The 21,497-nt window shown below is 46.3% G+C and overlaps 1 protein-coding gene across 4 annotated transcripts in view; it reads right to left on the bottom strand.

The window, feature by feature from the left end:
* EML4 (EMAP like 4) overlaps positions 1–21,497 on the bottom strand; it is a 636,979-nt gene that overhangs the window by 452,988 nt on the left and 162,494 nt on the right. The gene's annotated exons all lie outside the window — the stretch shown is intronic.

Raw genomic sequence — 21,497 nt, 5'->3', positions numbered from 1 at the left:
GCTATGGTGAGCAGAGTCTGTTTGAAACTCTGCAACTTTTTGCAGCAGCCTCCTTCTTTTGATTTATGTGAAGAAAACTAACGGGGCTTTTATTTCATGTTGCAACCGAAGTTGAGCGCACGGCTTGGCTGTGGAGGAGTACACCCAAATCTACCCAAATCTAGGCATCTGCAAAGTTAATCCTTTAAAAATGAATGCAATTATGTACAGCCTGCTTGTTCCCATCACCTGTAGTTGTGTTCTCGATTGCTAGACACTCCACATCAACAGCAAACTTGTAATTATTGTGGATTCAACATTTAAGCAATGTATCCCCGTTTTTCATTCTTCTGTAAATGTTAGTGTGCAGCAGGAGGAGAGAAGCGTACTACCTGATAGAACCTGCAGCTATGATGCACATTTGTATCACTACCGAATTTGGACAGTAAAGAGTACAGGTTAGACTTGCAGACCCAGCAAAGTCCCAAACTTGGTCTCACACACACACACACACACACCTCTAGCCCCAGAGCCAAAGATTCTGCCAGTCTGCTTTTCCTCTTCACTCTTCTGTTTTGCTCCCCCATTCCCTTCCCTCCACTCTCCTTTTGTGCTACTCCACCAATGATTTACTCTTTCCCTTTTCACATGTATGCATATTTCTCGCTTTACTGTGTCCTCTTTAACTCCCTTGTCCTCTTTTTTCCTTTCCCACCTGTCTGTTTTTTCCTTCCCTTCTCCACCCCAATGACCCTTTCAATTTAATTTCTTCAGTTTTCCCTTCCTCCCTCACATCCCTTCTCTGTCAAATCCACCTCCCACTTGACCATCCTTCCTCCATATCCTTCTCTCACCCATCTTTCATGGTTCTCCCCTCTTACATTAAGGGACTGTTACTAACTTTGCAAAAGACAGATGTGTAATCCGCTTCTATGAAGCTTCGAAAAACATACTAGCAATTGTTTTCCGAGGGTTTATCCGGTTTCAATACCAATATATAGCATTCTGTTAAAATAACTAGAACCTCACTGTGTCAGCCTTGGCCCAAAAATATCACATAACATGGAATTCTGATCAGAAGAAATGATGGTGTGGTTTCTGACCCAGATATCATCATACAATATAACTTAATTAACATTTGATAACTATGTCTGGTGATAGATGGCAGAGGTAGTTGTGTTAGTTTCCAAGTGCTGTAAATAACAGGTTACTTTTTAACTCTAGCACGGTATTCATTTTACCAATCTTAGAAGGATGAAGACTAAGCTGGCACTGTGGGGATCCAGACTTATGACCTGAAGACTACCAGAACTCGGTTACAAACTTTCCCTTATTGAATCATCTTTCCAATGTCAAGTGAGAAGGTGTGTGATGGAAGAGAGAAGGCTGATTGGACAGCCAAATGTGTGTGGCAGTGCCACACAACAGATGACAAGAGGGGGGTGACTGATTGGACAGGTATGGTTTTCTTAGAGTGTGTGGTTCATGGAAAGGTGGGGAGTGGAGGGTATTGCAACTGAAGGGCTGGTGTCAGGACATGGGATGTACAAGTAGTAGTTTAATTGACAGGTTGACACCGTAGAATTTGGGAGAATAGGTAACACAGTGTATCTGGGATAGGTGACAGTAGAAGAAAATTATAGTTGAGGGAAGGAATGGGTGTTGGGGTGACTTGGTGGGAGCAGGTGCGTATGAGGTAGGACAGGGCTGTGAATTAATGGCATATTATAAGGGGCATACACGGAATGAATCACAGCTTTGAGGAGGTAGCAAGGTGGCAGGGCGTAAGGGACAAACTGTGAAAGTTGATGGGCTACAGTCGGGAGGAGATAATCAGATAAGATGGAACGGATATTTAAAGGGACACAATATAGATAATAGGAATCAACCTGGAATGTCTAATGGGGGGTTTGAAAGGCAGAGCAAGAGAAAGGAGGAAATGGACGACTGGTCAGGGCAGGTGTTGGGTGACACAGAAAGGGGGAATAGAAGGACTCGAGGAGATAAGTATGATATAAGGGCATGGTCGTTTGGTGGCATGACCAGAGGGAAAAAAGGTTGAGTACCAGGAGTGGACAGGTTAAGGCATGAGGGGAGTGCGCAATCTGATCAGGGCTGCATGCAGGGCACCGAAGGACAGCAATTGATGATGGGATGGGTGGTAGAAGGGAGCTGCAAAAAGGAGGGGTTTGGGTGGGAGGGAGATGAAATGGAGGTTTGACAGGATGGTGTGTGTAATCAGGGGAGTAATCGTGACAAGATGTGGTGTACATAATGCTCATTTGTAGAAAACCTATAATGTACTTCTGTAACCATCTAAATTATTTTTCCTCTTCCAGCACATTTGTATACAAAGCTGAAACTACATTTCAAAATCAAAGGAGCCTTATAAAGCAACATTCAAAGACAGAGAGCAGTGCTGTGTGCCTCAAGAGAGCAGGGACTGCGATAACTTGGATAACGTAAGTGGCCACATCACATGACCTGTGCCTCATATCAACATAGAGGAGGGTAAGTGCTACTTGGCTTGTTCCTGTCACAGCCTGCACTCAGGATCTCTTGCAAGTATTCATGCCCACTGCCTCTCCACACAGCTTGTTATAATATCTCTCAATCACAGTATGATTCATCTCCAAATATTTTGTGTTTTCTAGTTACTTACAACAATATTGGAGCATGGCACGCAGTCAAAGCCTGCCATTCACTATGCCATTGAACTACACACATTGACATATTATAATGTCCCTCTTAAACTCGTACACAGCCACTTACACCACCTGCTCGAAATACCCCTGATCTCTTACCACACATGGTTATCTGCTGCCTTTTACACCATACAATAACTTTCAGCTGCTTACACTACTCACACCACCATTCATTTGCCTCCAGCCTCTGCAACATTTGTATACCTCACAACATTAATCACTTGTCTCACTGATTCATACAGTAACTCACCCCTGCAAGCAGTCATTAATTTGGTATACCACTGGACTCTAATCATACCAGTTGGCCTCTCACAATACCGAACTGCCACCTGCAACATTACTAAGTGGCACCACTTTAAACTAGTAATACAGCCCGCAACACTTATCTGCTTACACCATTCACTTACCATCATTCACATATACCACTCAGTTGCAACACTAAGAACGCTTACCAGATGCAATATCGCTCATCCATGCCATCACCAATCACTCTCAACCTCACAACACAGCACACATTCAGCCACATGTAACACCGGTGATCCACTGAGAACACCAACATGCAGATTGCGCTCAGTGTCACACTACTGATCACTCGCACTCAGATGGTTAGCAGAACTTACTTTTAACACTCACACTATCACACAAGCACAATGTATCTCGCCCACTCTACAACAGATCACTATTCCTCAAATACCTTGAACAGTGATTAGATTGTCCTGCCATTCTCATAATTTGTCTGTTCACAGAACTACTTTCACCACACCTCTCATTCCTAGTCACTTGCAACACCACTCCTCTTTAGCACTTATAGTACTTATTCACTAGCCCAATACTCACAGCACGTCAGCTACATTCTAGGACAACCCAAACACCATTTCATCAAGCTACTCACCTTCAGCCACTTTGACATACACCCACAGCTATTCTGCAACACCAGTCATACTATCACCCACAAACCGCACTCTTTAAATCATAGTCTTCATTTATGCAAGCAGTCGTGCACAGACATTCCCCCTCACCCACTTGCGCACACCTTTTACTCACTCTCAACCATTTTAAAGACCACTCATCAACATAACCAGTCACTCATACCAGTTAGTTCTCAACCACAGTCAGATGCATACCCTTTCAGCCTCGCACAGCAAAACCTACTGCTCACATCTGATACTGCAAACCTATAATCAATCAGAACATTTGCCTCAGCTACTTGCACTACTCATTCAGCACATCACTTTGTACAGCAGCAGCCACTTATCTCCAGCATTTAACAACACATATTCAGTAACACCTTTCCCATATATCTGCTTAATCTCATATAACATTTACCATAGCCAGTTGCCATACCGACCCTTCACAACATGTCTGCAACCATTCACAACACACTCTTTTGTGATCACCGTAGCAGCTCTTTGCTGGTTGCAGACACTTTTATCTTTATCCTAGAATGTGCAAAGTTGTTAAGACATGCATAGAAATGTTGGCATTGTGTCCATTTAGGCTCACATAACATCATGCCCACTTATTGTGTACCCTCACTTGCTTTTTAGTTATAAATGCATCTAATCCACATGTGAATCAATTTGACAAATTTGTTGCCATGATTGTTAGCCTTCTAGATGCTTTACTGTCTGCAAGCCTTGCATTTATCTTCACAAAATAAGATAAAATAGGGGATCAGATGCTACAGAAACCCAGGTATTGGATCATAGTTGGAGAGGGACTTCCTACAGCAATATCACACCAGAGGTCACACCGGTTTGCAGCACCAACCAGCCTCAATTTGAAGCAACACTGGAAAACATGCTGTGGGCCAGTCGCTGTTTATACCAAAGCTCCAAACAAGCTGCAATGGACAATAGCTGAGTTTCTATTTATTAATGAAAATGGGTATGCTGCGTGAGCCATTTTAAGAAACGTGAAAATAGGCTATCTATTTACAGCTTTATATCTTAGCGCAGTACTTAGAAATAGCCTAAGGGTATTAGGATGAAAAGAACTAAACATCCATGTTACAGACTTTCATATTGGTTTTGCTGATGGTGACATTGTTAGTTGCATTTCTTTTTTGCATCCCGTGTGTTTACCATTCATGTTTTATGCACTGGGTTGGATTTTAAAATAAACATTTTAAAATACATGTATTGTTTCTTTGTGCTTTTGTGCGTGTGTTGTTTGTTTACGGAAGAGGGTTTTGGATTTCCACTGTGTCGCTGAACCTATCTTGTGGGGCTAGTCATTACCAGAAACACTTCCACTGCTCAGTGGGTTGTGTATAGGTTGCAGTCCAACTTGATTTCTAATTTATATTGGTGTAATGAGGAAGTCCTTGCAAGAACTCTGGCCCCTGTAGTTCTGGGTGAGGGGTGAGCGGGGGGGGGGGAATTGGAACGTATAAACTCAAACCCCTCTCCTACTACACTGTGTTACTTGTATCACTCACTGCTCTCTATATTACCCACACCATTCATCCAGATTCACAAAACAACACTGTTGCGTTAGATACATGCTCAGTTACTCGCATCATCCACTCAAAACATTACTTGCCTTGCCTTTACTCACACGCACCATGTAATCATACTTAGGACCTGATTTGGAGTTTGGAGGATGAGGTTACTCCATCACAAATGTGATGGATATCCCATTTGCTGTTATACGATTACATTATAGCTTATGGAAATCATAATATGGTGGACGGGACATCCGTCACGTTTGGGACTGAATAATCCGATGGCAAAACTCTAAATCAGTCTATAGTCATTTTCACCTCACTTTATCAGCCACTCATAGCATGCCCACCATTTCATACAACTCTACCTGTTCATCTCTCTACCAACGGCTACTCATCCAAAGATACTCAGAGGCGCACTCTGTTCTCACAGCATTCAGCACTCACAGCATGCAGCCATTCAACCAATTACTTAGTTATGTATGAAAGTTCCCTGACACCAAATTTTTGAAACCACTCTAAATACCTTTGAGTCACACCAACACTTCTTTCCTCACTTGTAGGATTGCGAACCACAGAAATCATCTGATCAAGCCACTTTTCATCAGGTACTGCCAACCACTCACCACCACAGCACCAATCACCCACCACTGACATTAATCTTTTACAATATCTTCAAACCCAACTCCATTGAATTGCAGTATCCTGCTCTGCTGTACCCAATATTACATTGAATCTCAGTTAAAGGCCTCAACCACTGTTCGTCACAAAATCCCAATCACACAGTCACACATACCTAGACACCTTGACCCTCTCCACACAAATTCTCCACCTGTTGCATTATCTCAGGCACTTACAATCACTCACTTTCTCCTGCCTTTCCACTACTACCAGAAGGAGTCACAGAACAATATGGAGGCAGGACTACAAGGAGTGGAGAAGTGACAGGTGGGTTTGTGGTTGTTGCTGTGTATTAGCTTAACAATACTTCTTTGCGTTCACATTGTAATAGGATGAGTGGTAGCCATGGAGCTTAGCAATTGTCAAATCATTCTGAAGTACCAGTACATATACTACAGCACTCATGAGAGAGTCTGGATGAAGTTTGCATGGTAAATGGGAACCTGCTATTTTCTGTCGCCTCCTCCTCTAATTACGATGAACAGAAAAGGCGGCAATAGCCACTTATATCCTCTAGTAAAAAATGAGTTTGCTGCAAGATTGTTTACATGCTGGAATGGGCAGGCAGGAACAGGGCTATTATGGATTCTGAGAAGCTAATTACAAGGGTATAACAACTGCACTGCTTGCTGTTTATACACATCAAGTTGATTCCCATCAACCAATCAGTACAGGTATCTGTTGCTAGATAGTTATGATTAGCCACTGGAAAATCTTTCAGAATAACAGTGGGTAGCCAGTGACTTTTTGGATCATTTTGCAGCACAAGGTAATGCAGGCAGCTTGACATGTGTTTTCCCATATTTGGAAATAAGGGACTTCACCCCTTTTTCTAGTTTGCCTGCAAAGCAGTTCTGGTGTTTCTGTGACCATCATCCACGCTTTTCGCACAAAAACAGGTTTTATAATTTTCGCAAAAGTGTTCACCCAGTAATACTCTGAGATTATCCTGGCATAGCACCTCCATCTTGAAATCAGTATGGGACCATCGTGGAGTAAAACAACTACATCGAGGAGTTAAGAGGGCACCACCCTGAAGTAGTAACAACCTTTTCCCGAAATCATCATGCTATCATTCTAGAGTAATAAAACCTCATCCTGAAGTCATCAGGGAGTAATCCTGGTGCAGTAACACTCCATCCTGAAGTCATGCTGAGATCATCCTATTATAATCCTGAAGCAATACTAGCGTACCCTGAAGTCATCAGGGGATCATCCTGGAATAGTAAAAGATCATCACAGGCTTTCCACTGAAGTAATCAGAAGGTCATCCTACAGTAGTAAATGATCATCACCTTGAAGTCATCACAACACCATCCTACTGTAGTTTTTCTGATGACTCTAGAGTCTTCTCATTTAAATATTTCGCCATATAGGCATACTTCAGGATGGCCTGTGATGACTTCACCAGTTAATTACAGGAATAGCCCAGCTGAAGTCATCGGATGACTTCAGAATGACTCCAGGAAGATCTTCCTTTTTGACTAGGGAGGTTTGTCTGGCTCCACTGCTGCAACAAATCTCCTATTGAATGCCACAGTGGAACCAAACCATGCAGTACACTGGAAGCTGGAACCAACCCATGTAATACCCGCAGTGTCCCAACTTATGCAAACCACAACATATTCTTTCTTCTCTTTTTAGCACAACACTCTCAGAGAAATACAGGGCCACAACATGGATCGCTTGAAATAATAACCTATCTGTGAAACAGTCTCACTTTCTCTACAGAGAATGAGCAGACATCTGTATATGAGCTGTAGAGCAACCAGTGGATGGAAGTATGTGCACCACATCACCAGCTCTTTCGCTCTACAGCTGCCCATCAATACACTTTGCTGCACAATACATAAAGGCTGGTCAGTTCTTCGTGCCACTGTCAATTCAGGAGAAACCTCCAGCATGGCGACATAGAAAACTGGAGACAGGGAAAAAGTCAGCAAGGTTTACTGGTTGAGGGCTGGCAGATGGGGGTACTGTGGATATTGGTATGGTGTTGGTGCTCTATAGATACAGCCAGATTAAAGGTAGGGCTGCTGTGGCATAGCAGCAATCCTTTAAGTGCATAGGGCAAGAGATTTGTCATGGCCAGGGTGCTATGTATAGTTTGACAATATGAAAATTGACGGTGCAATATGTGTGAGGGAAATGTGGGCACTGACACCATGGCAGCATAAGTAACATGGTGGATACCTCTTTTATTTGAGGCCTGAGTGTATTAGATCAGCAACCTGAGGGTATCATGTAACCCACACCAGTCCTAGCACAACTGCTTTGGAAACACGAGTAGCCTCCTTGCACAGTTGAGCACTCTGGACCCATTTCGGTGGTAGTGCCAACAGCTTGGCACACCATGAAAACCTCAAGTATATTTAAACAGCAGTCCCGAATGTGGTCACAATGTGTGCCTTATTATCAGCAGCACCCGGGAATACTTAAATGGAATTCTAATGTAACTGGCCGCATCCAGGTACACTTAAACTACTGACATATTGGAAGTAAGCTAGACTACTATTGGCAATGCCCTGGCATATAAGCAGCCGTTTTGGGTTCTTGCAAGCAAATGCTGATGGGCTCTTAACAGGCACAGGAAAAGTGATGGGTACATGCCCATCAACAATACTTACAAGTGGGTCTACTTCACCAACATGATTTGCTGCTATTAAGCAATATTGCTTTTGGATACCATTGTAAGGAACGTCTATTAAAATATTCTGTTTTTTGCTCGATGAACTGTGTTTTGAAGCGCACCATCTGACCATTTTGTGAAACTTCCTTTAGCAAGAAAACTCTTTCAAATTCCCCTTCGGAGAGGGGCAAGTGGCACTCAGTCCAGTGTGGAACTGGCATCAAAACATGTAACAAGACAGCTTCCAAATCCATTTCTACAACTTCAAGCTGAATTCTGGGTGAAATTTCTAACGGGTCGCCTTTAAAGATTCTTATAAGTTAGTAAACTTTAAAAACTCGACATTTTCTGCTACATGAATACATTTAGAATTCTATTCCAGTGAGCATGAGGTTATCTATTCAGAGGGGAGGTGAACACCAAGCCATATTCCCAGTTTATTCATATTACCACAGTAATGGAGTACAACAGCATGGTGACCCAGTGTCCAGAGGTCTCTAATAAAGATATTTAAATGGGCCTCGCCGCCGGCGCTTCTGCCCCCATTGTGCCCCCCTGATTGCCGTCTCCCCGATCGTGTATTGTGCCATTATTGTATTTCTGATTGTGTGGTTTTCTTATTGTGACTGCCTTTAATTTTGCTCGTTTTCTGTGTTTTTGCCCCTTGTGCGCTCCCCGATCCCTGCCGCTGCCTCCCTGCGGCCCGCCCCCCTCGCGCCCCCATTTGCCGCTCCCTCCCGCCTCCCAGCTGCTCCTCCCTCCCCCCTCCCTTCTTAATGGCTGGCGCTGCGCGTCGCGAGTGAGCGAACTCTGACCTGTTTCAGGTCCTGAGCTCGCCCCCCACGACCGCAGCACCAACCTGCTGCCTCCTGCCTGTGTCCCCCGTCCACGCTGCCGTTTGCGTGTTCGAGGCCCTCCTCCACCCGCAGGCATCCTCCTGCGCCTCATCCCTGGTGGCTAGTGGGCTCACTTGACCCGTGTGCCGCTTCCGCCGTCCTGTAAGTTGTTTTTTCGCTTTTTCTGCGCCTCGCCGCCGGTGCTTCTGCCCCCATTGTGCCACCCTGATTGCCGTCTCCCCGATCGTGTATTGTGCCATTATTGTATTTCTGATTGTGTGGTTTTCTTATTGTGACTGCCTTTAATTTTGCTAGTTTTCTGTGTTTTTGCCCCTTGTGCGCTCCCCGATCCCTGCCGCTGCCTCCCTGCGGCCCCGCCCCCCTCGCGCCCCCATTTGCCGCTCCCTCCCGCCTCCCGCCTCCCAGCTGCTCCTCCCTCCCCCCTCCCTTCTTAATGGCTGGCGCTGCGCATCGCGAGTGAGCGAACTCTGACCTGTTTCAGGTCCTGAGCTCGCCCCCCACGACCGCAGCACCAACCTGCTGCCTCCTGCCTGTGTCCCCCGTCCACGCTGCTGTTTGCGTGTTCGAGGCCCTCCTCCACCCGCAGGCATCCTCCTGCGCCTCATCCCTGGTGGCTAGTGGGCTCACTTGACCCGTGTGCCGCTTCTGCCGTCCTGTAAGTTGTTTTTTCGCTTTTTCTGCGCCTCGCCGCCGGCGCTTCTGCCCCCATTGTGCCCCCCGGATTGCCGTCTCCCCGATCGTGTATTGTGCCATTATTGTATTTCTGATTGTGTGGTTTTCTTATTATGACTGCCTTTAATTTTGCTCGTTTTCTGTGTTTTTGCCCCTTGTGCGCTCCCCGATCCCTGCCGCTGCCTCCCTGCGGCCCCGCCCCCCTCGCGCCCCCATTTGCCGCTCCCTCCCGCCTCCCAGCTGCTCCTCCCTCCCCCCTCCCTTCTTAATGGCTGGTGCTGCGCGTCCGCGCAGCGGGCGCGCCAGAGGCAAGCCCGTCTGCGCCCGTCCGCGCCCAGCGCCACCCCCCCTGGTCCTCGTCCGCTACTCAGCCAACGAACTCCGCGCTTTCAACACCGGCTCCTCCACGGAGTGCTTCCTGGCGTCCCCGAAGCACACTAAAGGACCTTTTTCCTGCCGCTCCTGCAACTTCTCCTGCATCAGAACGACAAAACCAACAATAGAATCACTCAACCCCAACCACCTGAACTGCATCCTCATCAACACCCGCTCCGCACGAAAACACGCCATCGAGCTCTGGGATTTGCTCGACTCCACTGCACCCGACGTGGCCTTCCTGACCGAAACCTGGTGGAACGACTCCTCAGCTCCGGACATCGCCATCGCCATACCGGACGGTTACAAATTCACCAGAAGAGACCAAACCAACGGAATCGGCGGCGGAATAGCCATCGCTCACAAAGCTACCCTCAAAATCCACACCCACACTGACGACACCCTCAAGACAGCCGAACACCTCCACTTCCAGATCCACACAGACCCCAACACGACCCTCAGAGGAACCCTCATATACCGCCCTCCAGGACCAAGAGCCCCCTTCAGCGACACCATCGCCGACCTCGCAAGCACCCACGCCCTCGCTTCCCCGGATTACATCCTCCTGGGAGACCTAAACTACCATATGGAAAATAACAATGACGTCAACACCGCAGCACTGACCTCCAACCTCCTCAACCTCGGACTCCGCCAGCTGGTCAACACTCCCACCCACATCGCTGGACACACCCTCGACCCCCTCTTCACCTCAAGCAACCACATCTCTTTCAGCCACACCTCCGAACTCCACTGGACCGACCATCACTGCGTCCATTTCTCCTATAAGAAAATTACCGAGCAGCACCGCATCCATCTACCCCCCTACCGCCGCTGGGGCAAAGTCACCCAAGACCAACTGACCAGCACCCTCGTTAAAAACCCTCCACCCGACGCGACCGACCCAAGCACAGCCGCCATCAACCTCCATCAATGGATCCTCGACTGCGCCAACACCTTAGCCCCTCTCAAGAAGCCCACCGCCAACCAAAGAAAGAAAAAACCAGCCTGGTTCACAGACGAACTGACCACCTCCAAAAGCCGTTGTCAGAAGCTCAAAAAGAAATGGATCCTAGAACGCACGCCCGACAACCTCGCCTCCCTCAAAGACGCAAACCGTGAACACCACCAACGGATCCGCGTCGCCAAGCGCGCCCACTTCACCGAACGCATCAACAACAACGCCCACGACTGCAAAGAACTCTTCGGCATCGTGAAAGAACTCTCAAATCCAAAAGCCAACGCCAACGACATCCCGCCCTCCCAGAAACTCTGCGACGACCTCTCCACCTTCTTCCACCAGAAAATCGCTACCATCCACAACAGCTTCAACACCGGCCCACCGCCAGATCCCCCCCCGACGTCTCCAACCGCGACTGCCGCCTCACCGCCTGGACCCACGTGGACGACGCAGAAACCATGGCAACCATGAACACCATCCACTAAGGCTCCCCCACGGACCCATGCCCTCATCATGTGTTCAACACAGCCAACGCCACCATCGCCCCCAAACTCCGCAAAATCATCAACCTCTCCTTCACTTCCGCCACCTTCCCGGACAGCTGGAAACACGCTGAAATCCAACCCCTCCTCAAGAAACCCAAGGCCGACCCAAACGATCTCAAAAACTTCCGCCCGATCTCTCTCCTCCCTTTTCCAGCAAAAGTCATCGAGAAGATCGTCAACACACAAATCACCCACTTCCTCGAAGACAACTCCATCCTGGACCCCTCACAATCCGGATTCAGACGAAACCACAGCACGGAGACTGCTCTCCTCGCCGCCACAGATGACATCAGACATCAAATGGACAACGGCGAAACCTCGGCCCTCATCCTCCTCGACCTATCAGCCGCTTTTGACACAGTCTGCCACCGCACCCTACTGACCCGCCTCCAGGAACCCAGCATCCAAGACAAAGCCCTCCACTGGATCTCATCCTTTCTCTCCGACAGAACTCAGAGAGTCCGACTCTCCCCCTTTCGCTCTAAAGCCACCAACCTCATCTGCGGCGTCCCCCAAGGATCCTCCCTCAGCCCTACTTTGTTCAACGTCTACCTGGCCCCCCTCGCAAAACTGGCCCGCCAGCATCACCTCAGCATCATCTCCTACGCCGACGACACCCAGCTCGTCCTCTCCCTGACCAAAGACCCACTCACCGCCAAAACAAACCTCCACGAAGGACTAAAATCCATCGCCGAATGGATGAACAACAGTCGCCTGAAACTCAACTCCGACAAGACGGAAATCCTCATCCTCGGGCGCTCTCCTTCGGCCTGGAACGACTCATGGTGGCCCGCCGACCTCGGACCCCCACCCATCCCTGCCAGCCACGCAAGAAACCTCAGCTTCATCCTGGACTCTGCACTCACCATGTCCAAACAGGTCAGCACCGTCTCCTCCTCCTGTTTCAACACCCTCCGCATGCTCCGCAGAATCTTCAAGTGGATTCCAACAGAGACCAGAAAGATGGTGACCCAAGCCCTCGTCAGCAGCAGACTTGACTACGGCAACGCACTCTACACAGGCATCCCAACCAAAGACATCAAACGACTCCAGCGTATCCAAAATGCCTCCGCCCGACTGATCCTCGACATACCCCGCCAATGTCACATCTCCCCTCACCTGAGGGAACTCCACTGGCTCCCGGTGGAGAAGAGGATCACCTTTAAACTCCTCACCCACGCTCACAAGGCACTTCACAACGCCGGACCCTCCTACCTCAACTCCAGACTCAATTTCTACGCTCCAACACGTCAACTTCGATCCGCCAACCTCGCCCTCGCCGTCGTCCCCCGAATCCAGCGCAAGACCTGCGGCGGCAGATCCTTCTCCTTCCTCGCCGCCAAGTCCTGGAACTCTCTCCCCACATCTCTACGCCAGACCCAGGACCTCCTCGCCTTCAGGAGACTCCTCAAAACCTGGCTCTTCGACTGCTAACTGCAGCACACCTCCACCCCCTCCCCCCCCAACCCCCCAGCGCCTCGAAACCCTGACGGGTACATAGCGCGCTTTATAAATATCGTGATTGATTGATTGATTGAAATAGGTTTACACACCTACGTACCCGCATGAAATGCGGTCATTAAAATAAAATAGGCCTAATTCTCTTGTTTAAGATAATGGCAGGCTATCTAGTAGAGTAATTGCATAATGTTCAAAGCCACATTTCTAAACAGCCAATATAATAGCTTAAAAACAAGTACTGAGAGAGTCAAACATGTTGTTGTTTTTATTATTAAAATTGTCACAATCGCCGCTAACCAGAGGACATAGCACGGGAATAGCTAAAAGCTCTACAACCACCCTAACAGACACTCAGGGCAGGTACAGGGCAGTCAACTGCAGATGCAGAGCTTCCTTGCACATCAAGTAGCGACCCAGCGCACCACAGGTAACAGGAGTGCAAGGTTCATACAGACAAGAAAATGTACATGGGGAAAGGTATGGCTTGGGCAGAAGCAGGCTGTTTAACAGTGAAAAGATCCACATTTGGCGATGTGGCAAGCATGCATGCAGGAGGGTGCAAGTAATGGAACGGAGCTGGAAGAGAAGAGTTAAGCAATGGGATGGAGTGAGGTGTGGGAGGGGCAGGCAACAACACCGAGAGGGATGGGATGGGGCAAGCAACAACACCGAGAGGAACAGGAGGGTGGGAGGGGTCAAGCAACAAAACATAGAAGGAAAACAACGACAAAGAGAGGCAAAGGAGGGTGGGAAGTGCAATCAACATTATGGAGAGGGAAAGCAACAACACAGAGAGGGACAGAAAGGTTGGAGGGGCAAGCAACAACATTGGGTGGAAGGGGTAAGCAACAACAGAGAAGAATGGAAGGGTACGAGGGGAAGCCACAACACAGAGATGGACAGGGTTAGAAGCACATGAGGGAGACTACCTGCAAAACACACATACTCTTAGGGAGAAAAAAGTAGCTTTGAAAATGTGAGTAATGGAAGGTCACGAGTACTTGGGCATATCCAGGGGAAGAACAAAAACACAAAGAGGAAGTCACGACGGCACGCACTGAGAAGCAAGGAAATGAGAATAACGATGAAGCAAGCCAAGCAATAGGTGAGCTCTAAGCTCACAGAAAGCAAACAAAATGTCTTGCAAGTGACAGCGCATGTACTGTCTCAGGCGAGACCTAAACTAAAGATGATATTAGAAGACATCAGATGGATTCAGTAGTCTTTTCCTTGAGATTCGGTACTATTTGGGGGATGTTTGCAAAGTGCCAATCATGGAGGTTAGACATGAGAGGGAATTCAACAGGAAATGAGTGCTTAAAGGAAAGTATATGCTAAGTGGCTCTCCATGGCAGAGGGTGTCACATGAGCTGGTGAGCCCCCAGGCAGGAGGTGCCCTCATATAACAGTCACTCAGTAAAGAGTCAGCATCCCTGAACGTATTTTGTTGGATCCCGCCCCAATGATGGAAGGCAGGGATGTGCAGAAGCTGCATACTGGGCAAGGGCTTCTAGCCCAAACAGATACACATTCTATCACTGCTCCTTGAATTTGTGTTACAAAATATTGTATCCTTAGGAAGCAAGGATACATTCATTTGTTTTGACAGTTCTGTGTTCATTATAAGCTAGTGCATTAAGTTTGGTATTCTACTGGCTGCTTCATGTTGCCAAGAAGGAAAACAATGGGAGTTCCTTCCAAATGCCCTGCGGGCTTCCGCCTTTTAGAAATTGAGATGGAGTCATTTCCACATGGTCTACAACCAGGGATCGTACTTTTTCCACACCGCATGGGACTAGTTTACAATTGGGAAGCTGAAGGCAGTTACTTGGACTATCCCTCGTTGCCTATCCACCACAAGCCCCTCTGGGAACAGCAGGAGAAACTAGATGTAAAACATCACACCCTGCTCTGTCTGAAGGAGGCAGTACCGGCAGGCACACAGTATCTCTTGCTGGAAGCAGTGTACTACTGTTCTCTACCTATCCTGGTTCCACTACATCTTCCTCTGTGGCCCTCCCCTTCATTCGCTACGTGATGGGCACTTCCAGCCTGGCATGCACCCTGGTGAATTTCAGGGTCTGTTTGTCCAGCATGTACTTGTCCAAGCTGCTTGGGATAGCAGGCGTTGGTGAAGTGCTGGTTTGCAGGGACTGCGTGGAGGTGGGAGCTTCTCCTGTGTTGATGCTGCCAGCATATCCACGGTGGGGAGAGAGGGAGCGCCTTGAGGTTTAGAAACGAATCTTTGGATGGAGGCCAATGGAGGAATGCTCCTTTTGTCTCTAAAAACAAACACAAGTCAAACACAGGAGGACACTGTCCTGGAATGAAAGCCTGCTACCTGTATATGGTAGCGTAGACCCCTTCATGATGCCCAGGACAAGTGCAACAGAAGTGATATTTTTCTCAAACCATCCAGTAACTGGAAAGCATTTTTAGGGCTTTGGCACTCCTTTTCTTTCATGTGGCATCTCAATTGAATATACACCCATTGTTATCTTTCTTGCAGTAAAATGTAGCTCTCTGAGTCGAAGCAGCTGCTAGGATAAGACAGCAGCCATCCCCAGAAGCACATGTGCCACAAGTCTCTACTTTATTTCATTCCAAGATGCAAGGAAAGGTGGGTAGAGTTTGTTGGCATTCAGAACCTGTGCACTTTAACACTATTAACCAGTGCTAAAGTGCCTATGCTCCCTCCTTAAATCATGGTCAATTTTGCATACACCTAATTGGTACATTTAACTTACTTGCAAGTCCTTAGTAAATAGTACTGTCTATACCCTGGGCCGGTAAATTAAATAGCAGCAGCCCTCACTGTGCCAATGACTACAGCAGATTTTTAAAACATGTTTAGGCCTGCAACTGCAGACAGTAGTGCAGTTTTAAACTGCCATTTCAACCTCGCAAAACAAACTTTTTACTAGTTCTAACCCTCCTTTTTAAATAATTATAAACACCCTTAAGGTAGGCCATAAAGGCATGCATGGTATTTAAAACGTGGGACAAGTATATTTTAAGTTTTAGATGCCCTGCCATTTAAATACCCGGAAGGCATTTTTCACTGTTGTAGTGCCTACAGACTAATACAGGGTTATCTTATCACACTTAAGTGCTAACTTCAGATTGGGAGCAGATAGACAAATGATGATTACACTCAAATTAACTGTCATTTTAAATTCTCTTTGATGGTAATTTTGAAAATGCCACTTTGAAAGCTGGCATTTTTCTGCCTAAACCAACTGTGCCCTTCTGCTAGTGTCCTGGGTCACAGGATTGTGAGTGGCTCTGCAGTTGTTGGTTGTGTATTGCTTCTAGACAGTGAGACAAAGGAAATCTAGGTGAGAGGGGAGAGGGTCTTACTGACAGAATGACTGGGAAAGAGTTATTCCCTGCCCTGATTACATTTCAAAGGACTATGCCTGCAGCATACACAAAAGAACCTGACACCAGGCCTGCCCTTGCCTTTGCCACTCAAGACAGATTGGAGCCAAGAGCAGGGGGAAGAATTGTATTTGGGTAGGTCAGGTAGTTCTCCCACACAATAGCTGGCATCAGGTATGTAAGTGGGGCCTTCAGAACCTGTCATCAAGACCAGTGGACGATTCAGAAGAAGACCTGTCCTACTGTCTGAGGAAGAGGGACTGCCATGCCGACTGGAGGAATATTGTACCTGCCTGCCTTGAACCCAGACTATCCAAAGTGAATCCAAGCTTCAGTTGGCTGATCTCCTATGTAAGCTACATGGGCACAACAAGCTTTCAAAGACCGCCCTCCAACTGCCCAGCTGACCAGCACCAACTGGACCTGCCTGCTGGCCTCTGCTGGAGTGAGTCCTGATGTCTTGAACTCTTGGTTGGAATCAGTGTGATGTCCTCCAGAACAAAAGGTAAAGAAAGATACATAGGTTTTGGAATCTTTGGGACCGCAAAGTGACCTCTTTCTGCCAAGAATCGACTGCCCGCGGCGACCGACAGTACAAAGCTCCAGTGGTACTTGCTCTTCATGCCAACAGCAATCATCTGTGGTGACCAGCAATGCAAGACCTGCACTTTGTGCTGACAATGACTGTCCATGATGATCAACCAACACAAAGCTCCAGCAATGACCAGCTCTTTGCGCTACAGCAACACCCACTCACAACGCACGAGCTGCTCCTCACAGCCCCCAACGCAAACAGCACCCTTCCCACCAGACTTGAGAAAGTTACTCTTCAGCAAAACTAACTAGGTCCCATCGGAGTTGGCCTGGACTTGTGACTTTACCGCGAGTGGGGCTTTGTGCTTCTTAGAGCTATTTTCACCTGAAAATGTAAAAGTTGCTTCTCCGGTTCTACTGATTGGAGTTTGACCATTTTGGCAATCTTTTCTTTACTAAAATTTACTCTATTTCCATTTTAAATTGGTTTTGGATTTTTTTTTGTGTTGTGTTGTCACGTTGTTACTGTTTGAGTCCTGCATAAACACTTTACATATTGCCTCTAAGTTTAGCCTAACTGCTTTTGTGCCAAGCTACCGGAGGGTTAAGCACAGGTTTATCTAGTGACTTTTGTAGACCACCCTGACAAGGATTGTGTTTATTATTTGAATGGGGCTTGCACCCCTCTCAACAAATAACACAATATTGAAAAAGTAGCACAAACAGGGATTTGTAAAATGTCAATAGTTTTGAAACCATATGGAGATTTAGTTACTTTGAGAAGCAATAGATTAGTCAAAGCATTATTAACTTGTTTGGGGTGATTAGCTTGTTAAACCTTCCCATTGCCTTCTGAATTAGCTTCCTTCTTCTACATAAGTAACATAATGACATAGGAACCAGCTGGTTTTATCCAGTGTACACCATTCACAGTAACTGGTTGTATCCTGAAACCTATCACAGTGGGCAAATAAGAGTAAACAACCTGGACCAGTGGAAAGAGAAGAACTGTAGGTTGAAGCAGCATCCCCTATTGCCTCCTACTTAGATCCTTTAGTGGTCACATAGGGCACCTGCTGCATAAAAACTGCAAGTCCATGCCAAAGCCACATTTGATTTTCTAAGCTGACAGCCTGAGAACAGGTAAAAGTAAGATTATGAAAGGATAGCGTCACACCTTTTACACAAACAATTTACATATATTGACATGTTTAACCAACTTTTCATGCCAACAAATTGCACAACATGTGTCATGTTTAAAAGGTTGTGATATGCTTTTGCGTGGGAGAGAAGGGAAAGTGGTACTGACACCAACTTTTCAGGTCCGGCTTGATAGGGCACATGTCTACAAGACCCATTATTACCAATTACTCAAAGTAGAACACAAAATGGGCTTTGGCTCCGCTTAGAAGAATGTTAACCTCTTACATCATGCTAGTGGCTGTTGAGTTTATCATTCCACGTCCTATAGTGTGCTTCTTTTTAACGTATGAGGGACTGTATTACATCTCAAAATTACAGCGAGTCATCGCATACTAAATTATTTATCTCAAGATCCGTTGTATGCCAAATTCAATCATATATATATATATATATATATATATATATATATATATTCACGACATTAGGCTTTTTTTAAATATAGTTTTAGGAATGCAAATAAGAGCCAGACCTGTTGGCTTTGCCAATGCTTGTTTTGAAGATTCCACCCTCATCAGGCACCCAGTAACATGCAACACTAGTCTAGACTACTAGAAAATACATCGCCCCCTGAAACGTGTAAGTTAAGACACTATTGTGAATGGTAAAAACAAAAGCAGGTACGGTGCACAACGCCCATCGGATGTTTGCCAATGTCACCTGGGTTTTATGATAAACATCACTTCCAACTATCAGAAAGAGAAGCACAGAACTAGTCACTATTTCATATGAACCTTTGTACTGAGCAAATATTTGAGGATTTTATTTGTGGGACATACAGGTTTTACTAGTAAGTGTTGCTGAGGGTAGAAACGTCTTCATTCTCGAACCTGCACAAGGCTCATTATTAATACAGCTGGAGCATTTTATTCTACACCAGCTATGTCAAGATCCCTGTATTGTACATTGAGCCACTGGGATTGAAATGGTACAAGAGAAACAGCTGTACTGTATTGTAACTTTTGTCTAGCGCTTATACTACTGATGAGGCCGCAAAGCGCTCTGCTTTGCTTCAGCTCCTGGGCGCCATCTTGTAGTGGGTGTTGGGTGTAGAATGACGTATGCGGGAAATGTTGGCCGAGGTCAGCGAGGTTCAGGGGGCATGCACCAACCATTGCATACAATGTTCGGAGGGGCATGCAGGCGAATTGACGGAATCGTTCTAATCTGGAGTACTCTCGCTCAGTTTATGCAGTTTGCAGGAGAGCTGCAAAGCAAGAAATTACCAGAGTTCTGGAGGCAGAGCTGGCTTGTTGCTACTACTGACTAGCAGATATACCAAGCAACAGGGTAACTCCATGAGAAAAGGGTAACTCCTAACAAAAATGAAATTAAGGTCAATCGAGCTAAGAGAGCAATGACTGTCAGGGCATTTTTTTAAATTGTTGGAGGTTCCAGGGTAGAAAATCTTTTTCCTTAAGCTTTTCACTCAGCATACTTACCAATGGTCTGCAAAATGTCTGCTAGCTGTCCATCAATCCAGGCACTGGTGCTTATGGCCAAGGAAGGGCTCACGTGTAAACCTGGACTATAGGTCACACGTCTTTGCAAAGGATACAGGAAGGAAAGAGTGACTTGGAGCAGCCGTTCAAGGCTCTATTAAAGAACCCTTTCTCTCTTTTCCGTCAGCTGCGATGGCCACTGATAATTTTTCAATTAATCCACATTTTGAATGTTTTTATATTATCTTCCGCTTCGTCCACACTCTTGCCACCCCCTCCCCCTTCTCTTCTCTATGTCTACATATTCCCTCTTATTCTCTCTATCCTTTGGATAAAAGTACCCTAAAAAATGAAATTGAGATATAAGTACATTTCTCCTCTCTTCCATGATCCATAGAAGATATTTCCAAAAGTCCAATAGGTTGTGATAATATAACTCCTTGTGACTGGGACCCCCCACATCTAGTTCTGGTCTTTCATTTAACAACTCAGTGTAATTTGTAACAGGAAAAAACGAAAGTACTGGAAATAAAGATTTCAGTGAGAAGCAGCTGGCTGGTCAGCATGGGTGTTCATGTAGGGGGGGGGGGGGGAGGGGGAAGGCCTGAGATCTTTTTACGTCTGACGCTTGCCAAGACCTTCTGACTTTTTAAAACTATATGTAAAGTATCTTTATAGGGGCTCTCAACTATCCCTCTTCATCCATTTTTTTGTTACAGTGCCATTCACACATTTCTTCTGCTCGCTACAGCAGAGGACAGTGGGTCAGCCTACTTCAGCCTTTGGTTCACTTCACTGTGAGTGATGGCATTCTAACATTTCACACACAGACCAGCCCCAGAAAGTAGGTCCCTTAAGTGGCAGGGACTTCAATGGAAATGTGCTTCTTTTTTAGACCAAAAAATTTTTTTGTGTTTAGTTAATTATTTTTTTTGATGAGGGCCTTGCAGCATCACCAACAATAAAGTTTCACAAAAAACATTACACAACAAAACAAGCCCTGGCAAAGCCAAAAGGCTTTCAGTAAACACCGGACCTATTGGCTTCGCCAGTGTTTGTTTTCCTTTACACCTGTTCCATTTTAACAACTGCGCTGCGAGGGACTGCAGTTCCTCTTCAAATACACATCCAAGTTGCATATAAGACAGTTCTGGTCATAGCATTCTCACCAGTAAAAAGGGGGTAATACTCTTTTTTCTAAAATGTATGTTCCATTACCAGTCATTATTTCTGAAATTAATATCAGTTTGTAACAAGAATATATCATGTTCAGATTGACATCTGAGGGGAACTGCAAGGGATGACTGAATATGCTGAAATGGTTAAATCGAGAAAGCAGATTCCTATCTTCACACAGTATCACAGATCAACAAGCATGTGCAATGCAATGGATCTCGCGTTTGCTCGAGTTAGAGCTATTAGCGTTGTAAATTCATAACTGGACTTTTCTTGCCACACAGACTGAAAATGAAAAGTAAAACAGTTGACATAAGCGAGCCCATTCAAAGTGCTGCCATGAGTGCGAAGAGAGACACAAAAGGAAAAAGAAGTTTGCTTGCGGTCAAAGTTATCGGCAAACGTGCAATTATCCATGTAACAGGGTAGATGGCCAAGGCGGTAACAAAACCGCCC

This window comes from Pleurodeles waltl, chromosome 5 (genome assembly GCF_031143425.1).
Source record: "Pleurodeles waltl isolate 20211129_DDA chromosome 5, aPleWal1.hap1.20221129, whole genome shotgun sequence".
NCBI classification, from domain to species: Eukaryota; Metazoa; Chordata; class Amphibia; order Caudata; family Salamandridae; genus Pleurodeles; species Pleurodeles waltl.
Note: the sequence above shows the minus strand (reverse complement) of the source record. Positions and strands in the feature narration are given on the sequence as shown.